Source organism: Pezoporus occidentalis, unplaced genomic scaffold (assembly GCF_034315485.1).
Source record: "Pezoporus occidentalis ecotype Australia unplaced genomic scaffold, CSIRO_AGI_Poc_V1 ctg51, whole genome shotgun sequence".
NCBI lineage: Eukaryota > Metazoa > Chordata > Aves > Psittaciformes > Psittacidae > Pezoporus > Pezoporus occidentalis.
Window position 1 is genome coordinate 3233405 of NW_026915847.1, and position 18221 is coordinate 3251625.

General features: G+C 40.1%; 1 protein-coding gene across 1 annotated transcript in view; it reads left to right on the forward strand.

Annotated features, from left to right (window-relative positions):
- Nucleotides 1–2930: 2930 nt before the first annotated feature.
- Nucleotides 2931–18221, forward strand: part of IL15 (interleukin 15) — a 135100-nt gene continuing 119809 nt past the window's right edge. Inside the window, exon 1 of the mRNA XM_062637258.1 lies at nucleotides 2931–2934. The gene's annotated coding sequence lies outside the window, so the exon portion shown is untranslated. The remainder of the gene's footprint in view (nucleotides 2935–18221) is intronic.

An 18221-nucleotide genomic window follows, 5' to 3' on the forward strand; every position in this document is an offset into this window, starting at 1 on the left:
TCCCTTTATTACATTGCACCTTTATTTGTATTTGGCATATGCCTTAGTCAATATCTCGTCTAAAAGCTTCTTTTTGTGAGGAGACTAAAAATTTTGTTGTCATACGAAGTCAATATTACAGTTCATAATAACATCACCTTGGGAGAAGACAAGGCTTTTTTGGAGTCAGCATGGGTTTGGTTGCTTTTGTTACAGATTGCAAAGACTAATTAAGATTCCCATAAGAGGGTCGCTTATGATCACCTATTCTGATTTCCTACAATGCTAATGATGTTATTAACATTTAAATTGTTAATATTGTTTTTAACATCAGAGATCATGTCCATGTTTTATGAGATATTAAAAAAAAAGGAATTTTTCAGCTTGTTAGCATTCAAGAATTTATATAGGGTTTTATATTCCATTATAACTTTACAAACTTATTTTTGGTCTTCTAAGTAAGTTTGTAGAAATTTGTCAGATAGCTGATAAATTAGGAGTTGACTCCTAAGATACCCTTGAACACAGGCAAAAGTTACTTCCACTATAAATCATTTTCTGCTTACTATATAAAACATCATAAAAAAATAGCAAAAGGTAGATGACAAAAAGTATACATAAATGCATATCATGCATTTAGAAAAAAATAAGGTTCTTCTGTCTAGGCTTAGTATAGCCTTGTTCTGGTTTCTTTACCTTGAACACTTCGGTCCTACATGGAGTGCTTGATTTAGTAATTGAATGCAACTACCTGTTCTGACACATATAAGATAATAAGTTTTCTCCGTATATCCTTGCTTGCTTCCAAATAGCCCAGGGAGGTCTAAGAGAAATATTATATTTATCAAATGTCAACTTTTCCATAGTCTAGCTTTTAGAAAATCAGATTTTAGGCAAGCTTTTGAAAGACAAGAGGCTGAAATGATTTGTCAGGAAGCTCTCAACCCTTTAGTCTGTTAGGGGCTCCAAAGTGGTCAGAGAAAGCAGAGACTTTCTCTCCACCTTGAGGCAAAAGAAGCCTCTCTTCACCATCCAGAGCAAGGCAGGGTCTGCCTTGCAGGGGCAAAGCGAAGGGAAGAGAGGCAGTGACTGAGAAACATTACATTACACTCTTAAGAGTGGTGGAAGTTCATATGATTGGTGACATACGTATGCACAATTTTTAGAGAGATAGCTATACTTTCTGGGTTGGTTTGTTTTGTTTTTTTTTTTAATGTTATTATTATCTTTTAGGATTGGGGGTTCATTCGGCACCTTTCATGTTGCTGAAAGGTCTTCTGGATGATTGTCTTCTCTTTGAGCAGGAATCATCTGTATCTTCCTTTTCTACCTTGAAGCAGAAGAAAAAGTGCACCAAAATGAAAATGCTCCACTTCCTCTGTAAATATATTTAACTTTTAGGGCAATTATGTGGTACCTGGTAGCTAGCCAATCCCTCAGTACAAGAAAGCACTCTATAGACATTCTTAATCTGTGGCTGTGGGTCAGCCCCCTGAGGAACTGACTGCTCATTTAAGTTACTTCAGGCTGCTCTTCTGTTTTTAATGCCGACCCCAGAGATTTGACCAATATTTACTCACAGCACTTTAAATCAAGATGTGAGCAATAGCCATAGTGCAACACTTCTCTGCCTTTCAGGACTGGAATGCTACTGACTCCTGGGAATAAAAAAAAAAACAAAATCAAACCAAAAGATGAAAATCCGTAATTTGTGTCCCACACCTGTGGGCCACCTAAAAGCAGGGACAATGTGCAGGTGTCTGTCACTGACACCGGTTAGGAGCAGACCTTCTGATGTCATGTGGACACTGTTAAGTCCTGGACAACATAACAGGTAACACTACTAGAATATTGTACCCACTGACCATGGAGCAACCAGAGTAGGTGGAAAATATACATATAGCATACTTGGTGTGCTGCAATCCATGGGTAGTCGGAACATCTCCACAGTATTTAGGAAATATCTTAGTTGCCTTCATGCATATCAGAGTGATTTCTGCATGAAGAAAAGTGCTTTCTTCAGGTGGTCTATTTTTTGTGATACTCAAGGCAGTGATTTATGCATAGGACCTTGGAAATGGATGTATTTTAGCAGACATACAATCTATGTGAATCAACATCCCACCCCTGAATAATCAAAACAAGGAAATACATTGGCAGGTACAAAAAGCCCTGTGATAAGCTGATGTGAGGCAATTTCTCCTTTCGTCATGGCCTACAGCTCATATTATACTGCCTTCAGGAAATGACTGTCTTAAATCTTGAAGGACAAGGTCTTTCCATTGTGCTATCATCAACCACCAGAAAGATGTACCCTGAAATACCTCACAGTCCAGTCTCTGAGTTTTCCAATATTCTCAGTTACAGTGACATCTCATGGTAATGAAGTCTGTCTGCATGTTTCTTCTGATCGAGCCTTTCTTCCCAAGGTTATTGAGAAGTTTGGATGTGCTCCTTCACTGATATATTGAGATTAGATTGACTTTCCATTCTTTAAACTATGGATTTTATATTAACTTTGGCAACACATAAGAAGAATGACATACCTTAGGTCTGTACACAGCCACTGAGGGCTAGTTACATATCACATTTTGCAGCATACTGCATTACCTAGCAGAGGCAGAAAAGAAGCCGAGCAATGATTCAGATGCTATACAAAAAGAGAGGTAGTTTCCTTCCTCAGACCCACATTTCAAGCCAATCAAAGATTTTTAATTTTCAGACCGTGGTTGAACATAAACAATTTCAACTTACATAATGCAAGCTTTTTACCTGAACAGTTTTGTAACAATAAGGGAAAATTGTGAACATGAAGTACCATTAAGAACACTAGCCAATGTGAATGACAGATTATTTATAAGAAAATAATTTTTAAAATACATTTTTCACCAGCTGATGCAGAATGTTCAGTCTCTGTACTTCACTCAGCGTAAGAGTGAAAACACGTACTTTCCTGTACACTAACACAGTGTCACAACGTTTGGGTTGCACACATTCAGATTGATGGGAACATTTACCTAGAAAGCTTTAATTGCACAAACTTTATTTGCCTTTTTTGTTTCACTTTTATGGATTTTAATAAACCCCCACCCATTTCAGCTTAGAACATTAAGCTCAACATGAGTGAAATTCTAGAAAACAGGCAAAAGTATACTCCCTGAGAGTTAAGCTCATACTCCCCACTTAAATAAAGGATTTGTATAAGAACAGTTGGAGTCACAACATTGCAGCCAGTGTTGTGACTCTCCCTAATTTAATAAAAAGTCAAAGTCCTTTATACGTGAGATAAACCTGCAGCTTTACCAGATGATCGCAAGAGGTCATCATTGCTCCACAAGAACAGGTTCTCTGCAGCCTAGTAAGAAAAACTACATTTCTTCTCAAGTGTACTGTTGGTTGGTTGGTTGGTTTGGTCTGTTTTTTTTTTGTTGTTTTTTTTTTTTTGTTTTGGTTTTTTTAATGAAAAAGGTAAAACAAAGAAGTTTCTGAAATAAATTCAAAGCTAATTCGTAAAATATGTGCCCTTAGCATTAATACAGCTTTTCTCACTTTCCTTAAATTTCTTTCTTGAACTTTTCCACATACTCATAGTTCAACTTTAACGCAAAGATCAAGGAAGAGGATATTATTTGGGACAGTTTTTTTTGCTAGGAGAAACAGTTAATTATCAGTCCCAGAGAATGGATAGTAAAGATTACAGGTCACATCCTTCCTTAAGAGATCTTTTGTCATTCTAGAATCAACCCTGTTCCTTGTCCTGTTTTCAACTTTAAGAAACCTTTGAAAGATGACATAAATGCTGCTTCTCTACTTTGTTATCTGACACAAGGCTATCTCACTAGCGAAAGAAGGTAGAAAAATCTGAAAACAGTTTTATACTCGGAGCACTCCAGAGATTCTTAACCACAGTTGCACCTAAAAAATCTTATCCAAGAACCTACCTTATGCCCTAACAGGAGTTTCACCCATCTCATGTATTTACAGGAGCTTCCTTTTGTCTTGTCCTAGCAAATGCAATCTTACCATATGTAGGCCAATTCAGAATACTGTTAAAAAAAATAATCATATTAATCATAGATTCTTAGAATGGTTTGGGTTGGAAGGGACCTTAAAGATTCCAACCTGTCTGCCATGGGCAGGGACACCTTCCACTAGGGCAGGTTGCTCCAAGCCCCGTCCAACCTGGCCTTGAACACTGCCAGGGATGGGGCAGCCACAGCTTCTCTGGGTAACCTGTGCCAGTGCCTCACCACCCTCACAGTGAAGAATTTCTTTCTAATATCTAACCTAAATCTCCACTCTGTCAGTTTAAAACCATTCCCCCTTGTCCTATCCCTACCAGCCCTTGTAAAAAGTCCCTCTCCAGACCTCTGTCGGCCCCTTTCAGTACTGGAAGGCTGCTAATAAGGTCTTCCCAGAGCCTTCTTTTCTCCAGGATGATCTTATCTTGGCCCTTTCAAACCCTTTTCTTTATATTACTGCACGATCTCTTCCTTCCTGATCACACAAGTCTTTTGCTATCAACTTCACCTTGAGAAGCACCACAATCACTCTTGGGTTTGCCACTGCTGTCCCCTCACCCACCTTGCCATCCCTCTGCCCGCTCAATTTCAAAAAAGCACTTTCTTCTGCCTGCTTAACACATACAAACAAATCACTTCTTCCTTCAAAAGTCTCCTTAAAATCAATGCCAATTATTAAAATGGCAAAATATCAAACCCAATGTAGTCAGTCAAATGATTTACTTTGATCACTGCCAATTCTCCTTACCTCATTCTTTCCCACTCCTTCTCATAAGTTCATCTGTATCCAGCTGTAAGCTCTCTGAAGGGGAACCATCTCCTGTAGTTTTATGATCCCTTATGCAATATTGTCCCATTCCATTCTAAGGGATTCTATGCAATGAAATCAAGTAAGTACAGATTAAGAGTTTAACTTATGAGGGAAATGGCTTGCATAACTTATTTAATGTGGAGACACAGTCTGGGAATGGGGTTTGAATGCCAGCAAATTCTGTCTGGTTTCAAACACCACAGTGAACAGCTGAAACCAGAAGTATTATCTTGACTACAGACTGGCTTTATTTGGGACCTATATGACTCCAGAACATGCTTCCAAATCCAGTCATGATAAAGACAGTATCAAATTCACTGAAATCAACATCAAACTCCCATTGGTTTTCAGCAGAGCTGGGATTTCATCCTCATCTAGGTAGGCAGTTCAGAATCACATCAGCACAAAGAAATTGTTGTAGTGGCCACAGCCTCATCTGGTGATATCACCATGGAAACCTGATTACAGATCAAAGCTAACAATCCTGTAGCATTCAATTAGCACCAGTGTCAGACTACTCTCATGAGCAGCTACGATTTATTGAAATACCAAAAGCTTGCAGGGCAGATACTGCAAAAGGGAAGAAAACCAATTCATTAAGTTCATGGATCTATTACAACTTGCAAATTTCCTAGCTATCTGGTATATTTGTCATTGTACTTGAAAATGATTTTTAATTAAAATTCCACAGTTTTTTTCATAATTTTTTTTTTACCCATGACTGTCATATTTTTTTCATATTTTACCCATGACTGTCCTCATCCCCCTTTTACTAACCAGCATTGCTGTTAACTAGAGAACCAGAGATTCAGACTGAAAAATAATTATAGTGGGGAAATAAATGTACTGCTGTGTGTTCAACTTGCACGACAGATAAAATGTGCTAGACATTCTGAATAATTCTGTATCACTAATGTATAAGAAAAGCACGGTATTGTGGCTTACCTTTAAAAGCTGTAGTATACTGACTAGCTCTAGTAAATAGATGACTTCATCCTCAGGTAGAGTTGATTATTTTTTTTACACTCGAAGAATGTTAGCCTGACATTCAACTATTCTGAATACTCCAACTAGATTGCTAGACATGACAAAATACATTTTTATGTTACACCAAGTGGAATGTGATAAAAAAATATACTGTCTAAAATTTTCTAACTTGTGGGTGCTTCCTGTAGCATAACAAACCCAGTGCCAATTGGCTTAAATCTCTATTGTATTTCCCATGAAAATTCCAACGTACTTTATGCAGGCAAAGTTCTCTTAATTCTTATACCAAGTATTAGTTTTAAAGCAAGATTTCAGATCCTTCACCTTCCATCAAATGAACATTCTTTGCTAAATCATACTACAGATGCACAGATATTCTGTTACTTAATACCCTGCATTACAAAAGTGTTCGAGCTTTCATTACTCTCCAGAATCAGTTATTTTATAGACAGACAAATAAATCCAGCACAGCTCTGCAATCAGTAGTGAATCCATGCCCTTTGAAGTAGTTCAAAGTTCAACATCCCCTTTCCCATTTCAGGAAACAAGGAAAAATTCATGAGAGCTTTAACTCCTTTTTATTCACGAATACTATATAAAACCTTCATTTTTTCTGTGTTCAAGGTAACTTCCTCCCCCCAAATTTCTCTGCTCATGGCTTCAACCTAGCATTTGATGCCAAGCTTCTCCTACCCAAAGTAACTGTATTTCTTGTAGCTGTATCTAGCAATCTTTTGTTGAATCCTCTCTCAGCTTATCTGTTCTGTCATTCCCTACAGATGGCTAGATAAAGAGCCAAAAAGCATAGCTGGGTTTATCTCTTAAAGCCAAGCTTTCCCTGCATTATCAAGTTTGACAGGCTTAAGTACAGCAGTGAAGATGGCAAAGAATCCCATGTAACAAGGGAAAAGGTTGTTACAGAGACTACACCATACTCTGGTTTAACCAGTGCCACTTTAAGAGATTGTGTTTCTTCTTCTCCTGCCTTACATTATGACTCTGTTACAGGACTTGGCCAGGGCAGAAATGTTACATGTGGCCAAGCTGTACTCTTGCTTGCTACCATGTACCATGGTTTTAGGCTGCTGTTTCTCCTTTGAGTGGTATGCCTGCTACATCAGCCATGCGTTACTCAGAAATAGAAGCTATTGCAAAGAGAGAGGTTGGAAGTCACATCTGTTAGTGCCAAAGATTTAACCCAATGTATTTCAAAATAAAGGGAAGTCTCCTACTTTCTTCCTTTCTGTGTGATAACTTTCCACTGTGATCTTTGCACATTTGCCAGCTCAGGATGACAGGAGACTGCATATCTTGCCCTTTTCTCTCACACAGCATATGTGGAAGCACTCCAGTACCTAGCGTATTCTGGGGACTTCCTTCTCTGACTTCCACAGTTTTACTTTGCTCAGTTTTGATGAATGAGTTACTATCCCAAAGGAAAAAAAAAAAAAAAAGGCATGGAATATTTAGCAATTTAAATTTCTCTATTAAGAAAAGCTGCAATTTTACTTTTCCTGAATTTGTATTTCTTTCTTAAGAAAAGCTGCAATTTTACTTTTCCTCCAGTTTGTAGGTATCAACTCTGAAATCAGCATGAAAGGCAAGAAAAGCTGCATATGGAAAGGCAAATAGTGCTAGGAGCTGAAAAGACAGAAAACGGATTAGGTTTGCACACCAAGTGAGAAGAGATTTACTGCTACAACCTTGTAACTATGTGGGCTGACAGGGGATTGAAGTGCCAGCCATAGGCTGTGCAACCAATCTTGCCCAGTCAAAAGCTGGAGCAAGGTTATATCACCAAGGACCCACTGCCAGAAACAGAAACCAAGACAACAGCCAAGTCCCATGAGCTCAGGACAGAAAGCAGGACGTGAGCCAACGGACACGGCGCAGCCACCACCAGCTCCAGCTGCTGCCAAGCCAGGAGGCCTTTATCTCCTGCCCTGTAAGAGCAGAACCCCCCAGCTGCCAGTCCAGAAGGGGACCTCTGGGATTACCAGGGGCTGCCCAAGAGGTTTTGCTCATCAGTCAACTGCCAACAAGCCTCAGCTAGGGAAAGCCTTGCAGCCCTGTCAGTCAGTGATTCAGGAGGCAGCAAGGATGTTATTTTTCAGTCAGTAATCAACATAAACCTTTGAGGACTGCTAATGTGTATCAGGCTATGGGAGGTGCCATATTCTATCACAGGATGACAGTGAAAAGCCTGTTTCTGTAAAATTCCCCAAATGAAAGGCAAGAAAAATCATGTGGCAACCCATTTCCAAGCCAGATAATTATATTCCATATTTATCTGCATTTATCTCTGCGTCCTTTTCCAAGGATGTCTGTAGTATTCCTGCAATCTATTTATTAGCTGCAACTGCTTCATAAGAGATGTAGCTGCACAACAGAGATAGGGCATCAACCTCTCCACAGGTAGTATTTAACTAGCTTTTAATAACTGCTTTTATTTTAGCACCTTGGTTCCAGCTTTGTTCTTAGATGGGCTGTGTCACACAGAGTTCTCTAAGCCTCTAGTGTACATTGTTCTGTAGTAAGGATAAGGTATCAGCAATAAGAAAATCACTCCAAACTTTACATCAGCTTCACCTCAGATGCAAACAGTGCTACCTGCCAGCTACCCAAACATTTGGATGAGACCAGCGCCAGGCTGAAGAGCAACTGTTGAAGTTGAATCTAAGGAAGTCTGATATAATGCAAGACCTGGCTCCTGAGGGGAAAGAATGTGTCATTTTTTTAGCTTTCTTTCAGGACACCCTCCCAGTGCTCTTTAAGAGATGCATGGCACTGATACTGAAACTCTTTACACTTGCGCCTACCCAATTATGAAATGAAAAAAATGGCACCATTCTGTAATGAGTGCTGCTTCAAAACCTGCATCTTGCCTTCTCAGGGACAAGATTCTCAGATTCATTCATCTACTTTGTGATGCTTGTGGTGAAAAAAAATAGCCTTTAAGAAAAGCTCTAGTAAGTTCCTAGCAGAGGTCCATTTGCTCTGAGCTCAGCCTGCTGCAAGCGTACCACAAAATACCTGGTTTCCCTGGGAGCAGAGGGTGATTTCATAGCTTTCTGTTGTGAAAGGTGCCTGTGGGAAAGGGCAGAGACAGAGGAGACCTAGCACATCTTGCTGGGGACAGGCTGCAGTGCTCAGGCCTGCTCCAGCTCTCACCCTGCCACAGGACCCAGCTGGCTCTGCTGATACCATGATAACCTGTGTTCAAAGACCACTGTATAAACCTTTCAGCCATTCATTTCTTCCCAGCTTCACCTCTGTGGATATCCTTCAGGTGTCTCAACTCTTTGTATTAATTCTTGGAATGACTTTATATTCATCTCCAGAACAGCCTACTCACCTCATTTAACTTCACTTGTGATACACCATTTGGAGGTGGGAGTGATGGCATCTGAGAGATTAAGATGAAATGACAGACCTGCAAGTGGGGGAGGCTGTGACAGAGGGCAGGATGACAGCAGGGACAGTGAGACACAAGGGCAGGCTGGGCGAGTGTCCTGCTGAAAGTACCAGACTTGTCAGGCCTCTGTGAAAACGCAACTAGGTAAAGTGTAATGTTAACACGCGCTCAGTGAGGGAGCTCTGAAATTCTCTCCCAGAACCTTCAGCAAGTATTTGAAGGCTGTCACTCACATTTTCATGGAATCATAGACTCGTGTAATGGTTTGGATTGAAAGGGACCTTAAAGCTCATCCAGTTCCAATCCATCTGCCACAGGCAGGGACACCTTCCACTAGACCAGGTTGCCCCAAGCCCCATCCAACCTGGTCTTATACACTGCCAGGGATGGGGCAGCCACAGCTTCTCTGGGCAACCTGTGCCAGTGTCTCACCACCCTCATAGTGAAGAATTTCTTCCTAATATCTACCCTAAATCTCTCCTCTTTCAGTTTAAAGCCATTTCACCTTGTCCTGTCCCTACATGCCCTTGTAAAATGTCCCTCTCCAGATTTCTGTCAATCCCTTTAGGTACTGGAATGTCTCCCCTAAGCCTTCTCTTCACCAGGCTGAACAAACCCAACTCTGTCAGCCTGTATCCATCGGAGCTAATTATCTCTGTGGCCTCCTCTGGACTCACTCAAGCAGGTCCATGTCCTTTTTGGGGTCCCTAGAACTAGATGTAGGTGGGATCTCTCAAGACTGCAGTAAAGGAGGAGAATCACCTCCCTCAACCTGCTGGCCACGTTCCTTTGGATGCAGCCCAGCATACATGGCAATGTACATTTTACACATTCTCTCCTCATTGCCAAGTAGCTCCAGTCCCAACCCCCCAAAAGACAAATGTTACAGTCAGTACCCAATACCATGCAAAGCTGGACAGATCCACCAGTGACCATGAAAACACTTGAGCTTGTGAGCATCCCACCACAGGGTTATGTGCACAGGACTCTGAACACACCACTCCCACCTCTCATGCAAGTGATCCCATTTTGGTTTTACATTTTTAAGGATCTTAATTAGGTGTCTTTATCTGATCTTCCTGGGAACTTTAAATGACCTGGGAGAAACCGCTGGGATGCTGAATTTACTTTAGTCCCTGAAACCTCATGAATATATTCAGCAAGCGATGTTCTTTGACAAGCCAGTTATTTGATAGCCTTGATTAAACCTTTTTAGAATGACTGGAGGTTCTGGTTGTTATTTATTCATATTCGAGCACAGAAACAGTCACTCATGCATAGAAATCCTCAGTGACTCACAAAATGACGTGCTTACTTATGCATAGCCATCCCCAGTAACACACAGTGACACACTCCCGCCCAGACATACTTGGTGACATGCACATTGACAGACTGGCCCAGAGCACTTATTTTAGCAATTTCATAGGCTCCCACGAGGGCCTCCTCTCCCTTGAAGCTGAAAACAAAACTCCCCAGCGACTCCAGCCCACACTGCCAAATGTGTTCCTCCACCTCCTCTTCTGAGTCGAGCCTTTTCTCACCGCTCTGGTATTTCCCCCACTGAGGGTTCCCCTAAGGTTGTTAATGCACTTATAAAAGGAAATCTCATTTTCACTACTTTCACATTTTAATATCTTCATGCCAAAGAGCTGCTGTTCTGCTTCTCGGGTTTTACTTTGTTTTGGTTTATGTGGAAATTTTACATTAAGCAAACATTACATGACAGTCGAGGGGATGAGATGGCCCATGGGATTGGTAATGGGCTGTGAAGCCTTTCCTTTCTAGGCCAGTGCTCCCATTCATTCTAGGCTGTTTTAGCTGGATCGAACATTGGAAAAAAGTGTGTTCATTTAAAAGGCGTGAGCTGTCTGAAACAAATCAGATTTCAAATGAACTGAGCAGTGACAAAAGTGCCACTATGCAAATGAACTCTACCATGCAGCCACCTGAAAAAAACCAACCCAACAAATGAAAGTAACATTTTACCTCAGCTGGGTAACGATACAAATGGAAATGCTCTGGAAACATACTGGCTGCCAAGGGCATGCCATCCATCCTCCAGCCCAGATCTCTTACACAAGTAGCTTTTGTATGATGCCTAGAAGGTCTTCAGGCTCAGAGTGGGTCAGATCAGGAGAAGCTGTCAGTGTCCAAAATTTATTGCTATCTGACTTCACTCATCATCATGGAAATAGCCAGTTCAGAGCCTCAAGGTCTTATTCCTTGTAGACAAATATTTAACTTCATATAAAATACCTAGCCACATCCTTGCTGCAGCTGGCATCAGACTGTCCAGTGACATGACTGCAGCAGGAACCAAACAACTCAAACACCTTGATGATACTTTCAATGACCCATCAGACATGCACTCAATGTGGAGACTACACATCTATCTACAATGAGTTAGAGAACTCCCTCTCGTCAAAAGAACTATAACCTAATAAAAATTAGCAAAGAAACCAGATACCAGTCCTGGGTGCTGCTTTCAGAAACTGCTTGCTTTTTTCTTGCTTTTCTTTAGGAGTTTTATTTTAGGTACCTCATTGTTGCATTTTGCCACCACTATTTTAAATAATACATAAATACAATAAAGTAATTTAAACAAACTCTTCAATTCCCCCTTACGAAAAAAGGCTTTTGCTCTCCTTTTTACCACCACCACAGTCGGAACACTTATTAAAAAATCAAAACATATCTCAAAATACATCATTTGTTGATAAGCTCTAGCTCAGAGTAGGACTGCACATTCATTATTCCACAATACATATAAATACAGACTTTGGTGTACACTCCAAGCACATGACTATTTATAGTGACACTTCAGTAACTCTAAGTGTAATGGTACTTAAGAAGCAATAGAACTGTTATTACAACTTTGTACTACAAGTGAAATCTAACAAAAAAACCAAATGAGAATGAATAGAAACTATTGCTAGAATAACAACTAACAGCAGTGGAATATAACCAAATGCATATAACATAACCAAATCAATCAGAATGCTGAGGACTGATGTCCATGCCTAGAAATGGTTCCAAGTCTTGCTATTCATACTGCCATAAGCATATGATTTCACACTCAATTACCTGCATTCAAACATCTTATTTATATTGCAGCTATTACATCATCTACAATATGAAGTTCAGTACATGATGAATGGCTGCATGATGCTGTTATAAACACTAGGTTTAATTCTGTTCTTTGTCCACAATGCTTTTCAAAAACACAGTGAGAGCAAGTAAGGTGGAAGCTTGTTAAGTTTGTGAAAGAGATAAGAGAGAGCTCCCTGCAGTATCAGGGAAGTGAAGTGTTGATGCAAAAATTCTTTCTGTCCTCTGAACTGACAGCTAAACCACCCATGTCGTATGCTGTAAAGCAAATAATCTGTCCTTCAGCTTTCATTAGATGAATAAATTCAGTATTTAATTCAGCCAGTGCTCAGTACCACTGATATTAGTCTCATCTAAATGGAGCTATAATTAGACAGGAAAACCATTCAGTTCATATTTGCATAAGATTTCTACAACCACATTCTACTGAACAAGGAAAAGGCATAATTAAAGAAGAAAAATTGCTGTCTAGATAAGAAGCGACACAAGAGACGAACATGTCACACAACTTGATAACTGAGGAAAAACATGGAACAGCTGAAATGCTGAATTTGTTAGTACAGTTACTTCAGAAAAAGATGGCAAACTCTCCCTCAGCTAGGCCACCATCCAACTGCCTTTGAAGTCAACAGGATCCTCCTATTCAGGATCTTTGCAGGGAGAGTTGTTAAGCCTGGTAAAAGGCCGCCCAGAGCAATTGTGCAATCTCCATCCTTGGCAACATTCAGCTAGACAAGGCGCTCGCCAGCCCTACTTGATATGGAAATTTTTGGCAGGAGACTTGGCTAGGTGACCTCCACAGGTCCCTTCCGATCTAATTCATTGTGTTGCTTTAATAATTATATCCATTCTAAATTACAAGAGAGTTTCTTGTCATCAATGCATGAGGCTCCAGCACAGCTTTTCCATTGCTTAACCACACTCACCTTGAACAATCTTTTTCCTTATACCAGTCATAATTCCCCTTGCTGCAGCTTGTGACTGCTGCCTCTCATGCTTTCACTGTGTAACCTTGAGAAGAGTCTGGCTCTGTCTTCTCTATAAATTCCCTGAAGGTCCTTGAAAACAATAATTAGGTCTTTTCAATCTTCCCTTCTCCATATTAAACAACCTTAGCTCTCCTCATACATGACGCAACTTCAGCCCCTGAACCCTGACACTCTCCCATTGTCATTCTTTCTCTTAAACCATGTAGCCCCAGGCTATAAAGTTTCATACCCATTTGCTCTTGTGCCAGAGCAGGCTTTTGCTCATCCCTCTTACTTGGCACAGTAGAGGAATGCCTCCACACACCATTTTGATCTTTCATTTTGGTAGACACAACACATCTTTTTAGACTCCTCCTATGTGATGGGCTGATCACCTTGACAAAATTTCCTTCCCCCAGAAGTATGAATTCTTTACCTTGTAGAAGAGTAAAAGGGTTTTAAGTGGTCCATGCTTACAGGGAGATTTGCAGGAAATCTGCAGGAACTTCAGCCCCTCTTCTTCCTCTATGCTTTAGTATCCTCCAGTGTAAGACATCTCTGAACTCATGTTTGTACGGATGCAGCTGTGCTGCCCCCCATTTTAGATCACAGTTGAACTCAGGTAACTGCACCAAGTATTCTAGATAATGTCTTCTGAGACATTTTCAATACCCTCATCTCTTCCCTGTTGGAAACATCACTGCCAATATACCCTAGAGCCATACTTTTTTTTGGCATGGACAGGGGTAGGCACCTTGGGCAGATTTCATGGCACCTAGCTTTAGCTGTCTGAAAGTGAACATCCTATCCTGAGAGAGATGGTTTTGTTCCTTTAAGTGCCCATCTCTCTCTGTGAGTTAGATAGAGGGAGAGGTCAGACAAGCCCAAACCCAGCAAGCTCATCATTACACATTTGAAGTTAGATGAATTAATCTCATATCCTGTGACCAATTAAAGCATTCACATTTTTCATTCTCCTCAGTCACTTTGACCTGACAAGCCTCCAGCACTGTGAGAGAAATTCTTATCATCCACTCTCTGACCTTGATTTCGGTGGGTTTTTTTTTCTGTCACACAGGTGCCTCTGTTTCTATCAGGTGTCTCCCTCCTTTTCTTCACACACAAAGCCTCCCAGGGTCACATACACAGCAAATTTATCACCATGTACCAGCCTTTTTGTGGGGTCAGAGGAAAGAGAAACAAGATAATTTACGACACTACAATCTCATCATGGAAAAACAATACTAAAAACTAGCTACCAGCCAACAAGTTCTTTTTCCATCACAAATATTTATTGCTTTTCCCTTTTGTTAGAAAATTAGTATCTGATTAGTCTTGCACTACCCCCTCACCTCAGCAATCTTAATTAATGTATGAAAATTAACATATGATACAACATTAAATGCATTACAGAAATCACAACATTAGCTTTTCTGCATGTCTTCCATCTTAAAATAAAACCAAAACAAAAAAGCCCCACCAAACTACCATGCTAAAATGCTGTTCAGCTCTTCATTGAAGCCATGGAAGAAATGTGAAAATATACAACTTGAATATCATAGGAAAGAATAATAGATTTTAATAAAGAAGTTACCAATTGAGTGGGCTCCTGAATCAGAAGTCTAATCACTTAAGAGCAAATTCTCTTTCTTTTATATCCTTCTTTTTTTGTTTCCCTTTTGATACATTCAAAACATTGACCAGGCAAAATAACAATTCAGAAATTTCTTGGGGAATAATTTTCCAGGGCTAAGATCAACAATTGTAAGCATCAGTTGTAATAGCATGAAGAAAACACACACACAAATCTTTCCAACACCTAATTCAAGAAGGCCTATTTTAAAATACTATATTTGAACATGCCAATTCAGTAGACATCGGTAAAGATTTTTGCCCCAAGTTCTTTTCTTTATTTCCCTTTTCTTTATGCGGTTAAATCAGCAAGGATAAATGTCTGCAGACAAAATTATCTTACATCAAACAAATATTGACATGACTTTTAAGGTCAGTTGCTGCAAGGCCAGGATTTAAAAACAAATTAAATTTGATGTATGTTGTTTCAAAGGTCAGTTAGAAAGGTATATGCTGCACCCATTTTACAATGCAACCCCCAGGGAGGCAAACATATTGAGTGCTGTGAGGAGACACTGCAATAATGAAGATAATTACAGGGATAGGTAGGGGCTTAATTAGATCACAACAAGCGTATTACTTAGAGAAAAAGAAATTGCAGTGTATTAAATTAAAAGTAAATTACAAGAAGTCAGGTCAGTATTTATTTCAAGTTGATAGTTAACACGCTTTCTTGTATCTTTAAAGGGACTGAGCTATTACAGCAAAAGGCTGTGATATATACAGTAAAAATGTTTCAATGTTCTCCAGCACAGTCCAGCATCACTGCATATGAAGGTCCTATCTCTCCCAGAATATTGCCATTCTGATAGAGGCTGTGCACACAATTTCCTGATTTTCCTTTCTGATCTCAATACTTTTCAATAATGCAAGCAAGATGGCATGAATCCTTTGTTATTATTTGATTAGCTTAAGGAATAAATGAGTGTCCATCACTGAAACATGCCCTCACTGGAAAGGAAGAATTTCTATGAGATGAGCAGATGAAGGACTGAGCAGACAGTTCTGAAGATGGTTAGTGTCCACACAAGCTGGTACACTGCCCTGCAACAGTACTTTTCAGCTTTGTCACTGGAATAAAACAACCCCCACCTTCTCTCAGACACCTGTTCCCAGCACTTCTTTTCCCTGAATTATTCCTGTTTAAAATGTTTACGAATTTACTGCCTTAAAAATCTGTGTCTGACCAGACATCAGTATGCAATCCACAGTGCTACTGGTTTGCCTGCCTTTTTCATGAATGAAAAAGGGAGTGAGGTAGAGATTGCCCAAAATGTCATTGATCTGCACCCTGGATAGAGATAAATTTCAGAGGGTTTCTGATTTATTAGCATCCTGTAGCCCTTTGCATAGTTGAAACTAACTATGAGATGCATGGTGGTGTAGCAGAGTAAGACAAGAATGCTGCAGAGTATGCCTTTTAATGTGTGAATACCAACCAAGACAGCTGTGCTGCCATCGCATTATTTCATTTAAAAGAGTGACTTTCACTGCCAGTTCTCTCTAGTATACAGGTTTTACTCTGCTGGTGGCATAGCTTAGGGTTAAGACAGTCACTGCTACTTGTGCTGTCATGCAAGCCCTTGACTAGACAAATACCTTTGTTAGACAACACAGGGAGGCCCTCAAAGAGTCCTGTCCTGTTTTCTCAGCTACACAGTGGCCATTAAGCAAAAACATGACAGTTCTGATTCTCCGTAAGGTAATATGGAACGATTATAGTTCAGAAACACACACACTGTCCTCCCATGGCTTCTCTTACACTGAAACACCTTTTAAAATTAGGGTGACTCTTGCTAATTTCTGCATGTGCCTTCGAAACAGTAGTCTGCAACAGTTCCCTGGAGACTAGTCCAGAGTTGCAAATACAAATTTTGTACGCTCTAAATTGGTTATTCTCATCTAATTTTTTCCTTATTCACTTGTATTAGAGCCCTAGACTACTTTACTAATTCTGAAAACAAGGTACTTTGCTGTTCATGAATGAAGTGACTAACCCCTGCCATCTAGAGGGTGGTTTGTGGAACATAATCGAGGCAGATACAGTTTCACAAGATAAAATAAAACACCTGCTTAAAAAGCCATTTAAGTGAGACCAAGATGAAAATGTTAGTGTCTGCCTATCTCCTTTTCTGTCTGTATTTTCTTCAAATGCTATATCATTTATTCTCATTGTGTTCTTGCATTCGTGGCTGCCTAAAACAGACCACAATGGTCACAATCAGAATAAAAGAATAGTAATGATTAATGGCATTCATTTGGAAAAGTCAAAATTACACAAAAAACCTCTAAGGTCTCCCAAAAGACCTTATTTTCTACTTAGGTTGTTAGTTAAGTAGCACATATCCATGGCTACTGACAAGAGTTGAAAATGACTTCTCCACACACTTTCTTACAAAGAAGAAACGTCCGGTTATGTGATCATCATGAATTTTTGTCTTAAACAATAATGCCTCTTTCTGTGTGTTCCACTAACCTGGTGTGAAGATTACATCTGGAAGGAAAAGCATAACAAGCAATCAATTTGTTGTGGGAGATGCAACCCTGGCCTCACAAAAGTTAAAAGAGTCTTCCTGGAAAAGGCAATGGAAGCCAAAATCATATTTCATAACTAGCAGCCAACTTCCAGTAAGAAGTTCATGACCAAGTACAGTGTGAAGCAATGCAACCACCCCACCTGAATGAAGGGATGATCAAAGCTCACAAGAAATAGAACAGCACCCTAGGAATTATTTATGTGAAACATGTATCAAATGCTAAATGCTTCCCAGGCAAAAGACTATGAAATACACTGGAATGTAACTGCTCTGTGATCCTTGCACGGATCTTCATGAAATAGCTGTACGCTACATCATTTAATGATTTTCAAAAGGGTTTTCTAGGCAATATGCACAATAAATACACTTGCATGAAGGACTTTTGGTATTAAAATGAAACAAAGACATCCTTATGTCATCCTTCACTTGTGTGGTATGCCAGTTATGAGGAATGAAGCAAGGGCTCATCTCACGTATCAACAAAAGGGCGCAGCAAGAACCTACAGCTGCCTTCACCGCATACTTCACACCCTTTCACACCCCGTGTAGTACCTGTGAATAGTGCCAACCAAAACGAGTTCCAGAGCTCACAGCTCTCGCAGAACGCAAGGAAGCATCGCCAGGTTACAGACCTCTAGGTGGCTGAGCTGGGAAATCAGCAGAAATTGCTGAGGAACGGGCTGAACTCTTCTGGAAGGCAAGCCGATCTGTGACAACGCAGGACTTGCATAATAACCTCAGGCGAGACAGAGCTGATTTGAA